Consider the following 17,601-nt stretch of genomic DNA (forward strand, 5'->3'; position numbering starts at 1 on the left):
ATGAGTCATCTTACAAACGAACAAGGCTTGCGAATTATTGAATTTTGTTATCAAAATGCTCTGTTAAGAAAGTTCATCGAGCGCTTCATCTTCAGCGACGAAGCTCATTTTTGGTTCAATGGGTACGTAAATAAGCAGAATTGTCGATTTTGGAGAGAAGATCAGCCAGCAATAAGCATTGCAAGAGCCGCCAATGCATCCAGAAAAAGTTACAGTTTGGTGCGGTTTATGGGCGGGTGGCATCATTGGACCGTACTTCTTCAAAGATGATGCGAATCGTAACGAGCTATCGTGAGATGATATCTAACTTTTTTTAGCCCAAAACGCAAGAACTTGACTTGTATGACATGTGGTTTCAACAAGACAGTGTCACATGCCGCACAGCACGCCTAACAATAGAGTTATTGAGAGGCGAATTTGGTGAACATTTTTTTTTCACATTCGGAATCGGTCAATTGGCCGCCTAGATCATGCGATTTAACGCCTTTAGGCTATTTTTTGTGGGGCTATGTTAAAGCTCATGTCTGTACAGACCAGCCCGCTTCTATTGACGCATTGGAAGACAACATTTAAGCATTTTTTAGTGAGATACCGGCCGAAATGTTGGAAAAAGTATGCCAAAATTGGACTAAGCGGATGGACCATTTGAGGCGCAGAAACACTCTTCATAGCAGTTCACGGCTCCAAAGAACCTTCCGAATTATTTTGCCAATAATAAGTCGTATTTACAATAACGCCGGACGATTGGAGAGCGGAGATAGAAAATTACTTCGGGTGACCGCTTGTAGGCTGAAACTCTCGTGCGTTTTTTAAGTAAACTCAAACATTTTGGAAGTTTAAGAATTGCTTAATTGGAAATTTTTTCTTGTCAGATATTCAGAAATTAGCCACATTCGTGCAAGCGCAGCAGCTCCTTTGTTTTTATACCAACCACCATAGGATGTGGGCATACTAACCTAGTCATTTCGTTTGTAACGCCTCAAAATATTGATCTAGGACCACATAAAGTATATATTGGGTTGCCCAAAAAGTAATTGCGGATTTTTTAAAAGAAAGTAAATGCATTTTTAATAAAACTTAGAATGAACTTTAATCAAATATACTTTTTTTACACTTTTTTTCTAAAGCAAGCTAAAAATAACAGCTGATAACTGACAAAAGAAAGAATGCAATTACAGAGTCACAAGCTGTGAAAAAATTTGTCAACGCCGACTATATGAAAAATCCGCAATTACTTTTTGGGCAACCCAATATATTCTTGATCGTCTTGACATTCTGATTCGAACTAGCCATGTCCGTCCGTCCGTATGTCCAAATTGCGATAGAGGTCGAATGAGTAAAGCTAGCCGCTTGAAATTTTGAACAGATACTTTATATTGATGTGGAGTCCACTGTAGCGCAGAGGTTAGCATGTCCGCCTATGACGCTGAATGCCTGGGTTCGAAGCCTGGCGAGACCATCAGAAAAAATTTCAGCGGTGGTTTTCTTCTCCTCATGCTGGCAACATTTGTGAGGTACTGTGCCATGTAAAACTTCTCTCCAAGGAGGTGTCGCACTGCGGCACGTCGTTCGGACTCGGCTATAAAAAGGAGGTCACTTCCCATTGAGCTTAAACTTGAATCGGACTGCACTCATTGATATGTGAGAAGTTTGCCCCTGTTCCTTAGTGGAATGTTCGTGGGCAAAAATTGCATTTTACTTTATATTAATGTAGATCGTTGGGGATTGCCGATGGTCCATATCGGTTCGGATTTGGATATAGCTCCCATATACACCGATCTTCCGATTTGATTTCTTGAGCCCATGGAAGCCACAATTTTTGTCAGATTTGGTTGAAATTTTTTACATGGTGCTCTGTTATGACTTTTTACAATTGGGCCAAGTACGGTCCAAATCGGTCTATAACCTTATATATCTCCCATATAAACCGATCTCCCGATTTTACTTCTTGAGCCCATGGAAGCCACAATTTTTGTCCAATTTGGCTGACATTTTGTAGATGGTGTTCTGTTATAACTCCCAACACTTATGCCAAGTAAGGATCAAATCGGACAGGAACATGATATAGCTCCCAAATAAACCGATCTCCCGATTTGACTTCTTGAGCCCATGGAAACCTTAATTTTTGTCCGATCTTCCTGAAATTTTGAGTATAGTGTTCTGTTATGACTCTCAACAACTGCGCCAAGTACAGTCCAATTGGGTCCGTAACTATTTAGTTTTATGTATTGATATTTTTTATATTATTCATCACATTTTTTATTTCTTTGTAGGTAAGTATTTATCAAATTATTACTTCGGTTGAAGCGCTGGATTTATCGGTAAGTAATAGCAATAGCATCAATTGAAACTGCACATCTAACACGCTGGATGAATGCCTTCCGTCTATCACAACGTGATCCTCGTGTTTTGATCGGGTGACAGCCATGTGGCTTTGTGAATATTTATACCCTACACCACAACTGTGGTACAGGGTATTATAACTTAGTGAATTAGTTTGTAACCGCCAAAAGGATGAGAGATAGACCCATTGATAAGTATACCGATCGACTCAGAATCACTTTCTGATTAGTTTTAGCTATGTCCGTCTGTCTGTCCGTCCGTCTGTCCATGTTATTTTGTGTACAAAGTACTGGTTGCAGTTTTCATCCGATCGTCTTAAAATTTGGTATAGGCATGTTTTACGGCCTAGAGACGAAGCCTGTTGAAATTGGAAAAAATCCGTTCAAATCTGGATATAGCACCCATAAATATGTTCGTCCGATTTTCAGTAATAATGCAATAAAATGATCATTTGTTAACCGATTCTCTCGAAATTTGGCAGGAAGGATTTTTTACGACTCTCGACATTACTGGTGAATTTCATGGAAATCGGTTCAGATTTAGATATAGCTCATATATATTTTCACTCCTAGAGTCACTGCAAGCACATTTATTGACCAATCTTGCCAAAATTTTGTACAACGCTTTCCTCGACGACTGCCACAGTATTTGAGGAGTTTGCTCGAAATCGGTTCAGATTTAGGTATAGCTCCCATATATATGTTCGTCCGATTTTCAATAATAATGCAATAAAATGGGCTTTTGTTAACCGATTCTCTCAACATTTGGCAGGAAGGATTTTTTTACGACTCTCGACATTACTGGTGAATTTCATGGAAATCGGCCCAGATTTAGATATAGCTGTCATATATGTATATCGCCCGATTTTCACCTTATGAGCCACTGCAAGCGCATTTATTGACCAATCTTGCCAAAATTTTGCACAACGCTTTCCTCGACGACTACTACATTATCTGAGAAGTTTTTCTTAAAATCGGTTCAGAAGTAGATATAGCTCCCGTATATATGTTCGTCAGATTTTGGTTAATTTGCCATAATGTTGTCATTTGTCAACCTTAGTCGCCAAGGTCCATCAAAATTGGTTAAGAATTGGATATAGCTCACACATTGTATTGAAAGGATAGGTGTAGGGTATTGTTCAGTCGGCACCGCCCGACTTTTGCCCTTCCTTACTGGTTTTATGTTGAAATCTGGTGCTACTAACTACCATGTTTTTTGCGCGGCGAAATCTATCAGCCTCAACCCATTGCTGGAGGTTATCACGAGGAGGCTTAGCTTTCCGACTGTTGGACCAAAGATGTCTTCCTTCCCTATCTTCGCATTAAAATCTTCTAGAACGATGTTAATATCATGGACGGGGTAGAGGTCATATTCTCTCTCTTTAGGCGCTTGTAGTAAATATCCTTGGTCTGCTCGTCCTTGTCTTTCGTCGGGGCATGGGCACAAATAAGGCTGATGTTGAAGAGTTTGCCTTTCAGTCTCCGACTAAGCCATAACTCGTGTTATGGCAGCTATGCCGTGTGTTCGTCGCCGTTTGGTGTTGTAGTGACGCCAGTCCATCGCATTTCTTGAAGCCTTCACACCTAATATGGTTGAAAAGTCTTCTAGCCAAAGACAAAACGCGTCCCATAGTGGTTGGGGTGTGTTGCTATCTCTGACTTTCCTTTTCCATTTGCAAAGAAAATCTCTTGTCTCGAAAGAGAAACAAACTAAAATTGTGAAAACATTTCAATTAAAAGTCCTTAATGTAGAATTGTCCTTCCTTCAACCAGAGTATTGTTTCAAGTGCGCAGTTTGTAGTTACATGTTTACTCTTGTACTTACAACACTGGATTTTCAGACTTAAGACTAAGTTTCAACACTTTTTTCTCAAGAAAAAAAGAATTGAAAAATTTCCGAAAAAAATCCTTCAATAAAACATGGCCCAAAACAAGATTGCTGTTGTTAAACAAAACACCCCTTTCGCTGGGTGGTGGTGATGGTGTCATTAGTCCTCCACAAAATAGCGCCTTTGAGAAAAATTCGCTTTAGTTTAATTACTTTTCGAACAATAGTGAGCTGGCAGGGAAACCCATAAATTTTCCAACGGTCCTAAATTGTTGCATAAACATTAACGATTATAAGGCCCAGCCAAAGAAAAAACAAAAGTCTTCTCAACAAAATGGAATAATTTAAGGATAAAAAGGACATTTTATTATCTCTCAGCAATAAGACTTCCTTGCCTCCCAAATGATTAAAGGAAAATTACATAAATTTTATGTGATGCAACGCGGGATTTTCTTAAATGAACTTTTTTGTTTCTCGTTTTCTATGGTTCAGCAAAAATGTTAATCTGGTCGTCTCCTTTTTTGTACAAGAACAAATAAAAATATTTTACAATCTTCTTTTTCGTATCCTTTGGTGGATAAATAGATATTTTAGAAGGTTTTTTAGTTTTTTCTTGAAGGGGCATCTTCAATTGCTGGTTTGTTAGTTTAACCCTTTTTGTGTGCCTTATGGCTGGATGCTGCAGATTTTAAGTGTTGCAAAGAAGATTTGAGTAGTTTTCTTATTGTTCTTGTGGCATCACCTAGACATGTCCTTAATCCCTTGCACTCAGCGGTTCAAAGGAGCACATTTGAGTTCAAAATACGAGTGCAAAGGCTAGGTTTTGCTATTCAAAATCAGCATAAATAATTCAGCAATGTTTTTATTTACTTTAGTGAGATTTTTTAAGGAAGAGTTGGCAGGCGATGCTAGGCAAAGAATGGTTAATGGTTCTAACCACCAAATTTTAAAATATTTCTGTGAAACTGTTAAATGGCTTTGTCTATCTATACTTGAAAGGGCTATACATTGGTAAATAGCATATACAGTCGAACTTCCCTATAATGAATCTTGGCGGGCTCAGAAAATGATGTCATTATATAGAAACTTCATTATAAAGAAATAACATTTCTCCCCACCTGTTTTTATAACAAAAAAATTAACCGAACCGGGCCCTCTGCGCTGCGTCTTCTTTAACTCTCTAACATCTTTTTAGGATGGGGAGACTTCGCCCTGATTGCGGATGTCGAACTCGCCTATGACGCTGAACGCCTTCGCAAAAACATCGGTCAAAGCGGTGTTTATCCCCTCTTAATGTTGGTGAGATTTCCAAGCTACACTGCCAAGCATGGTCATTTACAAAATTTTCCCCAAAGAGGTGTCGCACTGCGGGACGCCGTTTGGACTGGGCTATAAAAAAAGGTCCCTTATCATTGAATTAAAACTTGAATCGGAAAGCACTCAGAGATGTGTGGGAATTTGCCCCTTCTCGGTTCCTGGTGGTAATGTTCTCATCAGGGAAGGATATTTCGACCCAAATATGAATATCAAATTCGTGCTGCACTTCGAAATGCCTATAATTTTAGCCTCATATTGTCATGGCCGGTAAATATGAACCGTTTGGAGGGTATTTTAGGGCTGGAGCGGCCGCCGTCACTTTGTACTGAAAATAGATATAAAATTCGTTCTTTATTGCCAACGGAAATGAAGTTCAGTTTAGGGGGTGCTTTAGGAATACTTGGCTCCAAAATTGGATATCAAATTCGTTTTCTGCTCTCAAATACCTTTCATTTGAGTCCCATATCATAATGGGTCAAATAACCCATTTGACGTATCTTTAGGAGGAAAAGCTCCAACATGCCGACTATGGATTCTAATGACTTTGACATAAAATCGAATCTGCTTTCAAAATGAGTAGGCTGATCGTCATATGTTTTTTATTAACGTCTACTTAACGCCAAACCAAAATTCATAAGGATACCTGTTTCCTAGGTTAGGTTGAATGGGTCGCCCATCAAAGGTGAGTTCACTTTGAGGCCAGTTTGGCCCATTGTGGTACCCAGAGAGGGAAAGGGAAGAAAAAACAAATAAGAGCGTGCTAAGTTCGGCCGGGTCTAATCTTATATACCCTCCTCCTGGGATCACATTTATCGTATTCTATGCGCGGTATCTCTTTTTAGGCAAACAAAGAATATTGAATAAGAACTGTTATGCTATTGGAGCTATATCAAGTTAGAGTCCAATTCGGACCACTAATGAATGCTGAACATTGTAGAAGTCATTGTTTAATATTTCAGTTCATTCGGATAAGAATTGCGTCGTGTAGGGGCTCAATAAGCAAAACCGGGAGATAGGTTTATATGGGAGCTGTATCAAGCTATTGAACGATTCTGGCCATATTAGACACGTGTGTAGAAGGTCATGATAGAAGCTGTTGTACAAAATTTCAGCCAAAACGAATGAGAATTGGTCCCTTTAGAGGATCAAGAAGTCGAAATCCTAGATCGGTTTATATGGTAGCTATATCAGGTTCTATACCGATTTACGCCATACTTAGCACAGTTATTGGAAGTCATAACAAAACACCTCATGCAAAATTTCAGTTAAATCGAATGAGAATTGCGCGCTCTATTGGCTCAAGAAGTCAAGATCCAAGATCGGTGTATATGACAGCTATACCAGATTATGAACCGATTTGAATCATACTTAGCACAGTTGTTGGAAGTGATACCAAAACACCACGTGCAAAATTTCAGTCCAATCGGACGAGAATTTCGCCTTCTAGAAGCTCAAGAAGTCAAGACCCAAGATCGGTTTATATGGCAGCTATATCAAAACATGGACCGACCGACCGACTGACTTCTGTCAAAACATGGACCGATTTGAATCATACTCAGCGCAGTTGTTGGAAGTGATACCAAAACAGTACGTGCAAAATTTCAGTCAAATCGGATAAGAATTGCGTCCTCTAGAGGCCCAAGAAGTCAAGACCCAAGATCGGTTTATATGGCAGCAATATCAAAACATGGACCGATTTGGCCCATTTACAATCACAACCGACCTACACTAATTAAAAGTATTTGTGCAAAATTTCAAGCGGCTAGCTTTACCCCTTCGAAAGTTAGCGTGCTTTCGACAGAGAGACAAACGGACGGACAGGCGGACAGACGGACGGACATGGCTAGATCGACTTAAAATGACATGCAGATCAAGAATATATACACTTTATGGGGTCTCAGACGCATATTTCGAGGTGTTACAAACAGAATGACGAAATTAGTATACCCCCTTCCTATGATGGAGGGTATAAAAATGTGCAACCTCGTACTAGAGGTTGTACACGAATAAAAGAAAAAGACAAGATGAGTGGAGAAACCCGAGCGGGGGTGAAGAGCCGCCCGTCCCTACGAAAGCACGGATCTACCTACGCCGGAGTCTGTGGGACCCTCAACAAACAAACCTCGGGAGTGATACCAGAGGTACGTTCGCAAGTTCACCCAGATAACACAGAAGAAACGGCTCCCCAGAAAGGAGAGCCTACGTGTCTGCAGACCCGAACTGGAATACAGCAAGTGTTTAATAGTCTCCTCCTCATACTCATCGAGGCAACTCCTACGGAAGTCATTGTGCGGCATCCCCATGCGCCTATGGCACAGTGTCCGGTTATGACCCCTGTCAAAGAACTCATCGACCTCTTATCGAACGCCAGCAACTCCCTCGTCCTCCTCCGGTCAATGACCGGCCATAGCGCCTTCGCAGTCCGGCAACCATCTACCGTGTCCCACCTCGCCACCGAAGCCGCCCTGCCGCCTGTGGCGAGGGCGGCGTCGGCGGGGTTGCTCGACAAATGGCACGTAGGCAAGACCGATGAGTGGCCCGCCCGGTGCATACGAACTCCTCCTGGCGCACTCGTCCACCCTCTCATGTTCCTGGGTATGAGGGGATGCCTAGGAACCTGTTTCCTAGCTCGAGCTAGTATTTTTCTAAGACAGCTCTATTCTTGGGTAGTTTTCTACTTTTGTGGGTTAAGGGGATGTGAATGTTATTGTCTTTAAGGCAATTTCCTCTCACCCTCCTCCCATCAATAAATCCAAAATTTCTTTCCGCCATGTTTCCAACAATTTTCCTTCAATATCGAATAATTTTCTCATTACAAAAATTTCAAAATTTTTCTCACGTCTTTCGTTTTTCCTTCATTTATGGTGTGGATCAAAATTCCTTAAAAATTTCCATTAAATTTCTTAGGAATTACAATACAATAGCTGTGAGGGACTCAAATAAAGGGGCGCCAAAAAATATTTTGGCGATCTTAAAGAAATGCCGATTTAATTCGAGGAAAAAATGACAAACGTGAGAGATGGCAAGGAATTTTCTGGCGGAACTGGCGATCACTCACCCAACTCACTGAGTGCCACCAAAAGAGATATTTACTGAGATAGCTGTTGATCCTGGAAGTAACTACTTGAGGTTTTTTCTCTTCTTTTTGGCCACAAACAAAGCAAAATGAGATGTAATAAAATAATAAAAAAAAATATTCCCTTTTGTTGTTTAACGCGAAGGACGAAGGACACACAACAACGAAATCCTGCAACCATTCTTCTGTTGGGGCTCCTTGCAATTTATGAATGAAATGGGCCTTTGGCATAAACACAGGTCCTTGTTTGCAAGGCTTTGTTGTGTGATTATCCTACAAATTTGTTGTTAGTTTTATTGTCTCATTGTTTGAGTGCCTTAGTTGTGTGTCTCGCTATGTGCAAAATATCGAAATACTTGAAAGACTATAAAAACTAAATTCCTGGGCATCATATTACGCAAAACTCCGAGCAAGGACAACGACCAGGCAAAGGACGCTTTTGTAGCAAACGACCGTTATGTAGCCGGTATGGGAATAATTTCTTGTCTATCTGTCTGTCGGAGAGTTTGTTGTGCTCATTCGTTTATGTGAGTGTGTGTATTTGGGAAAAAAAGGAACTTGCACTCCATAAGTCGTTTAAAGCAGAGTGATAATCACTCTCCTCAAAGGCAAAATATAGATTATGCCGCAAATTTCTCAATAATGTAACCGTAGACATTTCTAGGTGGTCCCTGTCTGCTCTTCACTGTATCCTTATCGGAGACCTGGCTAGACCTTAGGCTCCTTGCTCAGAGATTGCGTTTGCTTGCGTTCACGTTGTGTGTCTGTGGGCGAGTTTTCTTTTGGAGGTGGTTTTCAGTAGAATTTCTTAATAACGAAATTGAGATTTCAAGTGCAAACCTGTAATAGTTTAACAAGTTATCAATGAACCTCCAGCCTTGCTTTGCGTGTGTGTGTGTTTCCCAAACAATAGCCTCAAAAAGGACTTCCGCAAAATTCCTAAGTACTCCATTGTTTGATTGGCCAAACAAGTTGCATATATTTTTGGGCGCGTTTTTCCCTTCCAATGGAATTTGTCATTGCCACTGACAAAAAGTATTAGAAGAGGCGGTAAAAATCACAGAGGAATTTGGTATTTTGGCTACAATGAAATAGAATCCCTTTCTTTGTTGGCATTCTAACTCGCTCCCATGTCATGTCGCATCCTCGTACGTGATTATGGGTGTTTTGTCGGTGTATTGACATTACCGCCACCTACCGAGAATATTTTTGGTGGTATTTGCAATTTTTTGTGCAGCGCATATTTTTTGGGTGTATGTGAGATTGGTTGGTCTGTAAGGTTTGCCTGTTTGAAGGAGTTTGCTACAGAGGTTTTCTTAGTTCTAAAGAACGTTGTAGTTTCTTAAGAATTCTATTTTGTTGAAAATATCCCCCAGAGGTTAAGGCCAACAGGTATTATATTTGGGTAGAAATAAGGCACTCATATACCGATCTTGAATTTGTTCCCAACTGAAGAACACTTATGATCGGCAATATCCACCGAGATAAGTCCATAAATGAATAAAGCTTCCGTATAGTCAAAAACTCTGCTCTTTTTGGTTAAAATTTGGAATGTGAAGTACAATTATGCTCTTATGAGGACACCTTCTCGAAGAAACGGTGGTTTATATTATCATAGCTTGAACGGATAGACCTCTTCTCATATATAAAAATCAATTTGTGTTTGTTTGTTTGTGTGTTCCTTGTAGACTCAGAAACGGCTGTACCGGTTTTCTTGAAATTTTCACAGATGGTGCATAATGATCCCGTGGTGCAAATAGGGTACTAAATTTTTTTGATATCTGAAGGGGGGCGGACCCTTCCCCTTACCCTTATTTTCGGAAACGCCAGATTTCGGAGATGGGTGGTGCGATTTAAGCCAAATTTTGTGTGCTAGTACCCTAAAAATAAAAATTTGGTATCCACATTTCGGATGGGGTACCTAGGGGGACCGCCCCACCCTAAAACCTACCAAACAAATATTTACACCAATCAAGACAATATGGGACTCAAATAAAAGGTATTTAGGATAAGAAAATGTATCTGACCTCCAATTGTCGGACCAAGTGTTAGGGGGACCACCCCAACCCCAAAACACCCCTAAATCGGACATATTTACCGACCATGGCAATATGAGACTCGAATGAAAGGTATTTGCGATTAGAATACGAATCTAATATCCAAATTTGGGACCACGTATCTGGGGGTCCACCCCAACCCCCAAAACACCCCTACATCGGACATATTTACTAACCATGGCAATATGGGACTAAAATGAAAGGTATTTGCGAGTAGAATACGAATCTAATATCCAAATTTGGGACCACGTATCTGGGGGTCCACCCCAACCCCCAAAACACCCCTAAATCGGACATATTTACCAACCATGGCAATATGGGACTCAAATAAAAGGTATTTGCGAGTAGCATACGAATCTGATATCCAATTGTTGGACCAAGTGTTTGGGTGACCACCCCAACCCCCAAAACACCCCTAAATCGGACATATTTACCAACCATGGCAATATGGGACTCAAATAAAAGGTATTTGCGAGTAGCATACGAATCTGATATCCAAATGTGGAACCACGTTTCTAGGGGTCCACCCCTTCTCCAAAACACCCCCCAAACAGGACTTATTTCCTGACCATGGGAATATGGAGCTTAAATAAAAGGTATTTGAGTGTAGAATTCGAATCTGATATCCAAATATGGGACCAAGTGTTTGGGGGGCCACATTTCTCCAAAAACATTGCCCAAAAGGGACAAATTTACGACCTTTGCAAAATGGGGCTCAAATGAAAGGTCTTTGGGAGTAAAGCACGAATCTGATATCAATATTTGGGAAAATTGTTTATGGGAGCAACCAGCCCCACAACACCACCCAAATAGGAAGTATCCGATATATATTTTCAAGGCCAACTCACTGATTGAGGCCAAGGCCAACTCACTGAGTGAGTGAGGCCAAGGCCAACTCACTGAGTGAGCCCATCCCCCAAAACACCCCCAAGCCGGTCATGTTTGCCGACTATGGGGCTCAAATTAAAGGTATGGGGGTATGCCAATTCTGTTTGTAACTACTCGAAATATTCGTCTGAGACCTCAAAAGTATATACTGGGTTGCCCAAAAAGTAATTGCGGATTTTTTAAAAGAAAGTAAATGCATTTTTAATGAAACTTAGAATGAACTTTAATCAAATATACTTTTTTTACACTTTTTTTCTAAAGCAAGCTAAAAGTAACAGCTGATGATTTGTCAACGGCGACTATATGAAAAATCCGCAATTACTTTTTGGGCAACCCAATATATTGTTGATCGTCGTGACATTTTATGTCAATCTAGCCATGTCCGCCCGTCTGTCCGTCCGTCCGTCTGTCTGTCGAAAGCACGCTAACTATCGAATGAGTAAAGCTAGCCGCTTGAAATTTTGCACAAGTATTTATTATTAGTATAGGTCGGTTGGGATTGTACATTGGCCAAATCGGTTCATGTTTTGATATAGCTGTCATAAAACCGATCTTGGGTCTTGTCTTCTTGAGTCGCTAGATGACGCTATTATTATCCGACTTGACTGAAATATTGCATGACGTGTTTTGTTATGACTTCCAACAACTGTACTAAGAATGGTTCAAATCGATCCATAATCTGATATAGCTGCCCTATATACCGATCTGGGGTCTTGACTTCTTGAGCCGCTAGAGGGCACAATTCTTATCCGATTTGGCTGAAATTTTGCATGAGGTGTTTTATTATGACTTCCAACAACTGTGCTAAGTTAGGTTTAAATCGGTCCATAACCTGATATAGCTGTCATATAAACCGATCTTGAATCTTTACTTCTTGAGCCTCTAGAGGGCGCAATTCTTATCCGATTGGAATGAAGTTTTGCAAGACGTGTTTCTCTATGACTTCCAACGACTGTTCTAAGTATGGTTCAAAACGGTCCATAAACTGATATAGCTGCCCTATAAACCGATCTGGGATCTTGACTTCTTGAGCCGCTAGAGGGCACGTTTCTTATCCGATTTGGCTTAAATATTGCATGACATGTTTTGTTATGAATTCCAATAACTATATTAAGAATGGTTCAAATCGGTCCATATCCTGATATAGCTGCCATATAACCAATTTGGAGTCTTGACTTCTTGAGCCTCTAGAGGACGCAATTATTATCCGATTTGACTGAAATATTGCATGACATGTTTTGTTATGACTTTCAGCAACTGTATTAAGAATGGTTCAAATCGGTCCATAACCTGATAAAGCTGCCATATAAACCGATCTGGGGTCTTGACTTCTTGAGCCACTAGAGGGCGCGATTATTATCTGATTTAGCTGAAATTTTGCGTGAGGTGTTTTATGGTTTAAATCGGTTCATACCCTGATATAGCTGCCAAACCAATCTGGAGTCTTGACTTCTTGAGCCTCTAGAGGACGCATATATTATCCGATTTGGCTGAAATTTAGCATGAGGTGTTTTGTTATGACTTTCAACAACTGTGCTTAGAATAGTTCAAATCGGTCCATTACCTCATATAGCTGCCATATAGAACCGATCTTTCTTTTATCCTTTGTTTGCCTTAAAAGAGATACCGTGGCAAGATCTTGACAAATGCGTTCCATGGTGAAGGGTATATAAGATTCGGCCCGGCCGAACTTAGCACGCTTTTACTTGTTATATATTGGCATACCTTTCACCCAACTCGAGCTGGACTTTGTCTATATTTAGGTATTTTTCTACCTATTCATAGCTAATGGGTTCAAATGATTCCAGAAGTCTCCATTCATCAATCATCACGTCCCTCAAAACCTTGATATTAATGTGTTTATGTAAAAATATCAAAATCAATTTCTCACGCTTACTTCGAAACAGAGCACATAATTGCAGCTATCCAAAGCGGATATGAGTTACCATTTTGCAAAATATGGCTAATTAATACGAAAATCCTTCAAACTTGTGAGAATATTTGCCCATAAACACATATCCGAAGAGCAGCACGTCCCAAAAGACTTAATTTCCAGAAAGTAATCAACTCGCAGTGAAAATTTCATTCATTAAAAACCAAAAAATTTCGTAGCAATTGCGAAGGGGTTTTTCTCAATGAAATGCCTTTTTGCTGAAGCACAATTACCAGACTTAATTGGAATTAGTTATGCCTGGAACATAAGATATCCCAATTCTCATTGATGTTGAGTGAATGACAAACGTTGCAAGGTAAATGATTTGTATGACACCTCAGGTGACAGAAATTTTGCACCTCATCCTGCCAAGGAGCCAAATCGCCTTGGCCATGTTTGCGTGACAAACTACGGCTTGGTAAGTAATTGAATGACGCGGCAGGTTGGTTTACTTTACCCACCCTGAGGTCAACTTAGCGACTCGAATTTAAAGGACACGCATGCGCAATCACTTGCGCTCGCACCGCTGTAGGCTGTGTGAGTGTGTGTTGGAATACAAGCATTGAAAAGCATTTCATTGATATTCTTTGCTTCTTCTTTCGTCATCTCTGGTCAGAGTAATAAAATTTTATAGAGGTGTGAACTGAAATGAAAGAGTTAAAGAAATCCCAGATTCGCTGACAACGAATGGTCATTCCAAATGTGGTTTATGACCTTGTTCTTGGAAAATTGAAAAAAAAAGAAAGAAACCAAGGTGGTCCTTGAGGTAATTAAAAGAAGGCGGTTCTGTTTTGTAATCCTTTAGCCTTGATTTTGTTGCATAACATTGGACAGTAGGCGGGCGTAATTTTCAAGGATTCATTGCCTTGCCATGAAAGCAGACCCTTTCCACCTACCATTTGCATACGTGTGTCTTGTGATTTTGTCCTCACATCCATTCCATTCACTCAAAATCTCATCCTAATGATAAATTCCTTTCACAAAGTCATTTCCTGTTGGCGGCGGCTCATCGCAATCCCAAAATGAAGAAACAAAAAAATTGAAAGAGTTGTTTATTTTAACATGTTTTCAAGTTGCATTACCAGCCATTGTCCTCATCCTCAATATGAAAATAGCCTTGATGGGCCTCCTTTTTGCCTCGGTATGGTGACCCTCCACACGCGGGCTCCTAGCCTGACAAAGAGTGTGTGAACATATTTTTGGCGGGAACTCTTTACTTGAGTAAATTCTTCGTCTTCCTAAATTCTTTTTTTTTCAATCTTTTTTTTGGGAATTGTTTCTAAAGTACAAAAATTAAACGTGACTACCAGACATCCCGCCTAAATTTTTTTTTTTGAATATGTGTCTGTATAAATTTTTGCTGCTGTTCTTGGGGTATGAGCTGATTTCTAATATAAACACTCTTGGCATAGCAAATCCCATGTCCTTTCACAGCACGTACAAGTTTGAGTTTGGTGTGTTTTTTGTTTAGTCTTTGCAAGATTTGAATGCATCCATCCTTTTGAATGGCGTTACTGACCGACACGTACTCTCACTGTCGTCATTGTCGGCATTGTAGCTGTCCATGCTGCTGTCAATTGGACCATTGTATGTGGAGAAGATTAACTAACACATGTGTTACGCATTCTTCCGATATGGTTTGACCACTGCCATTCAATACTAAATTGAAATGAAATCTTCGAGGAGGGTCAATTGTTTGTTATACCCACCACCATAGGATGGTATGAATCTTCGTTTGTAACCCATCGAAATTTGGACCTGTGGGCCCTTTAATTTATTTTAATACGTCAATCTGGTATTGCCCGATCTTCCATCCATTTGTTGCGGAAGTGATACCAGAACACTACGTGCAAAATTTCAGTTAAATCGGATGAGAATTGCGCCCTCTAGAGGCTCAAGAAGTCAAGACCCAAGATCGGTTTATATGCTAGCTATATCAAAACATGGACCGATTTGAACCATACTTAGCGCTGTTGTTGGAAGTGTTACCTAAACACCACGTGCAAAATTTCAGTCAAATCGGACGAGAATTGCGCCCTCTAGAGGCTCAAGAAGTCAAGTTAGCGTGCTTTCGACAGATAGACGGACGGACCGACAGACGGACGGACATGGCTAGATCGACTTAAAATGACATGACGATCAAGAATATATATAATTTATGGGGTCTCAGGCGCATATTTCAAGGTGTTACAAACAGAATGACGAAATTAGTATACCCCCATCCTTTGGTGGAGGGTATAAAAATAAATACAGTTTAAAAAAATTAAAAAGAAATAAAATAAAGTAAAATAAAATATTTTAGTAAATTTATTTTTTTTATTACAATTTTTTTACCCTACACCACCAATGTGGTACAGGGTATAATAACTTTGTGCATTTGTTTGCCACGCTTAGAAGATGAAGAGCTAGACCCATTGATAAGTATACCGATCGGCTTAAAATCACTTCCTGACTCGATTTAGCTATGTCCGTCTGTCTGTCTGTGCATATAATCTTGTGATCAAGTTACAGGTCACATTTATTGTCCGATTGTCATGAAAGTCTCTTTTTTGGCCCAAGAGCGAACGCAATTGAATTTGAACAAAATCGGTTCAGATTTAGATATAGCTGCCATACATATCTTTCATCCGATATGTCCTTTTAAGACTATAGAAGCCATAATTTTGGTCCAATCTTTACAAAATTTAGTACGAGGGGTTTTATTTGACATATACATATATGTGCAAAATTTCGTCAAAATCGGTCCAGATTTCTATATAGCTCCCACATATATCTTTCATCCGATATGGAGTTTTAAGGCTGTAGCATCCACAATTTTGGTCCGATCTTTAAAAAATTTGCCATAAGGTGTTTTATTCAACGTCCCCATATGTGTGCAAAATTTCGTCAAAATCGGTTCCGATCTAGATATAGCTCCCATATATACTTTTCATCCGATATGGAATTTTATGGCTTTAGCAGCACAATTTTGGTCCGACCTTTAGGAAATTTAGCATGAGGTGCTTTATTTGTCGTCTTAATATGTGTGCAAAATTTTATGAAACTCGGTTCAGATTTAGATAAAGCACTCATATACATATTTTATCCGATAAAGAGTTTTGATGGAGTGCTTTTTTGACGTCTTCATATGTGTGCAAAATTTCATAAAAATCGGTTCAGATTTAGGTAGCCAATTTATATATTTCCAATTTATATATTTCCAAATTACTTCTTATAGTAAATTATTTTTCAAAATAATTTTTAAGACTTTTTGACTTGTCCACCAACATTCACATAATAGTAAAACGTTTTTTTTTTCATGAAAAATTAATATGCACTTTGCCCTAATGCACTATTCTCCGCGGCATATGTATGCACTATGGGACGAAAGTAAAAATAACATTTGTAAAAAGTATTTTAAAAGATTTTTTTTTAATAAACTTACCCCTCTGGGTCTGAAACAGCTTCGTCTAGGTGTTACCATTGGTAAAGATGCTAGAAATACCAGTAACACTGGAAGTGTAACTGTTTTAAGGATGTTCATGGTCAGTTCAATAGTTTACTTTGAAATTGCTATAAAATTATGGAATGCAAGCGCATTTATAAATAATCGGTAGACTCATGGAGTTTGGCTTACAAATACACCAGAAGAAAAATGACTATTCAAATCTTATATATAAAAATAAATTTGTGTTTGTCAGTTTGTTTGTTTGTTTGTATGTTCCTTATAGACTCGGAAACGGCGGAACCGATTTTCTTGGAATTTTCACTGATGGTGCATAATGATCCCGTGGTAAAAATAGGGTACTAATTTTTTTTTTATATCTGAAGGGGGAGCGGACCCTCCCCCTTACCCAAATTTTCGGAAACGCCAGATCTCGGAGATGGGTGATGCGATTAAAACGAAATTTTATGTGCTCTCTTATAGTAACCTACAAACAAAAACTTGGTATTCAAATTTCGGATGGGGTACCTAGGGGGAGCGCCCCACCCCAAAACTTACCAAAAATATATACCATATATACCAATCACGACAATATGGGACTCAAATGAAAGGTATTTTAGATTAAAAAAAAATATCTGATATCGAATGGTCGGACCAAGTGTTTGGGGGACCACCCCAACCCCCAAAACACCCCTAAATCGGACATATTTACCGACCATGGCAATACAGGACTCAA

General features: G+C 39.6%; 1 protein-coding gene and 1 long non-coding RNA gene across 2 annotated transcripts in view; one reads left to right on the forward strand and one right to left on the reverse strand.

Annotated features, from left to right (window-relative positions):
* Nucleotides 1–17,601, forward strand: part of LOC106080611 (M-phase inducer phosphatase) — a 549,197-nt gene that overhangs the window by 211,665 nt on the left and 319,931 nt on the right. The gene's annotated exons all lie outside the window — the stretch shown is intronic.
* LOC106080616 (uncharacterized) lies at nucleotides 16,602–17,038 on the reverse strand. The gene is made up of 2 exons (XR_001220244.2): nucleotides 16,866–17,038; nucleotides 16,602–16,797 (listed from the first exon to the last, which is right to left on the reverse strand). It is a non-coding gene; the product is annotated as an uncharacterized LOC106080616 (long non-coding RNA).

This window comes from Stomoxys calcitrans, chromosome 2 (assembly GCF_963082655.1).
Source record: "Stomoxys calcitrans chromosome 2, idStoCalc2.1, whole genome shotgun sequence".
Classification (NCBI taxonomy): Eukaryota; Metazoa; Arthropoda; class Insecta; order Diptera; family Muscidae; genus Stomoxys; species Stomoxys calcitrans.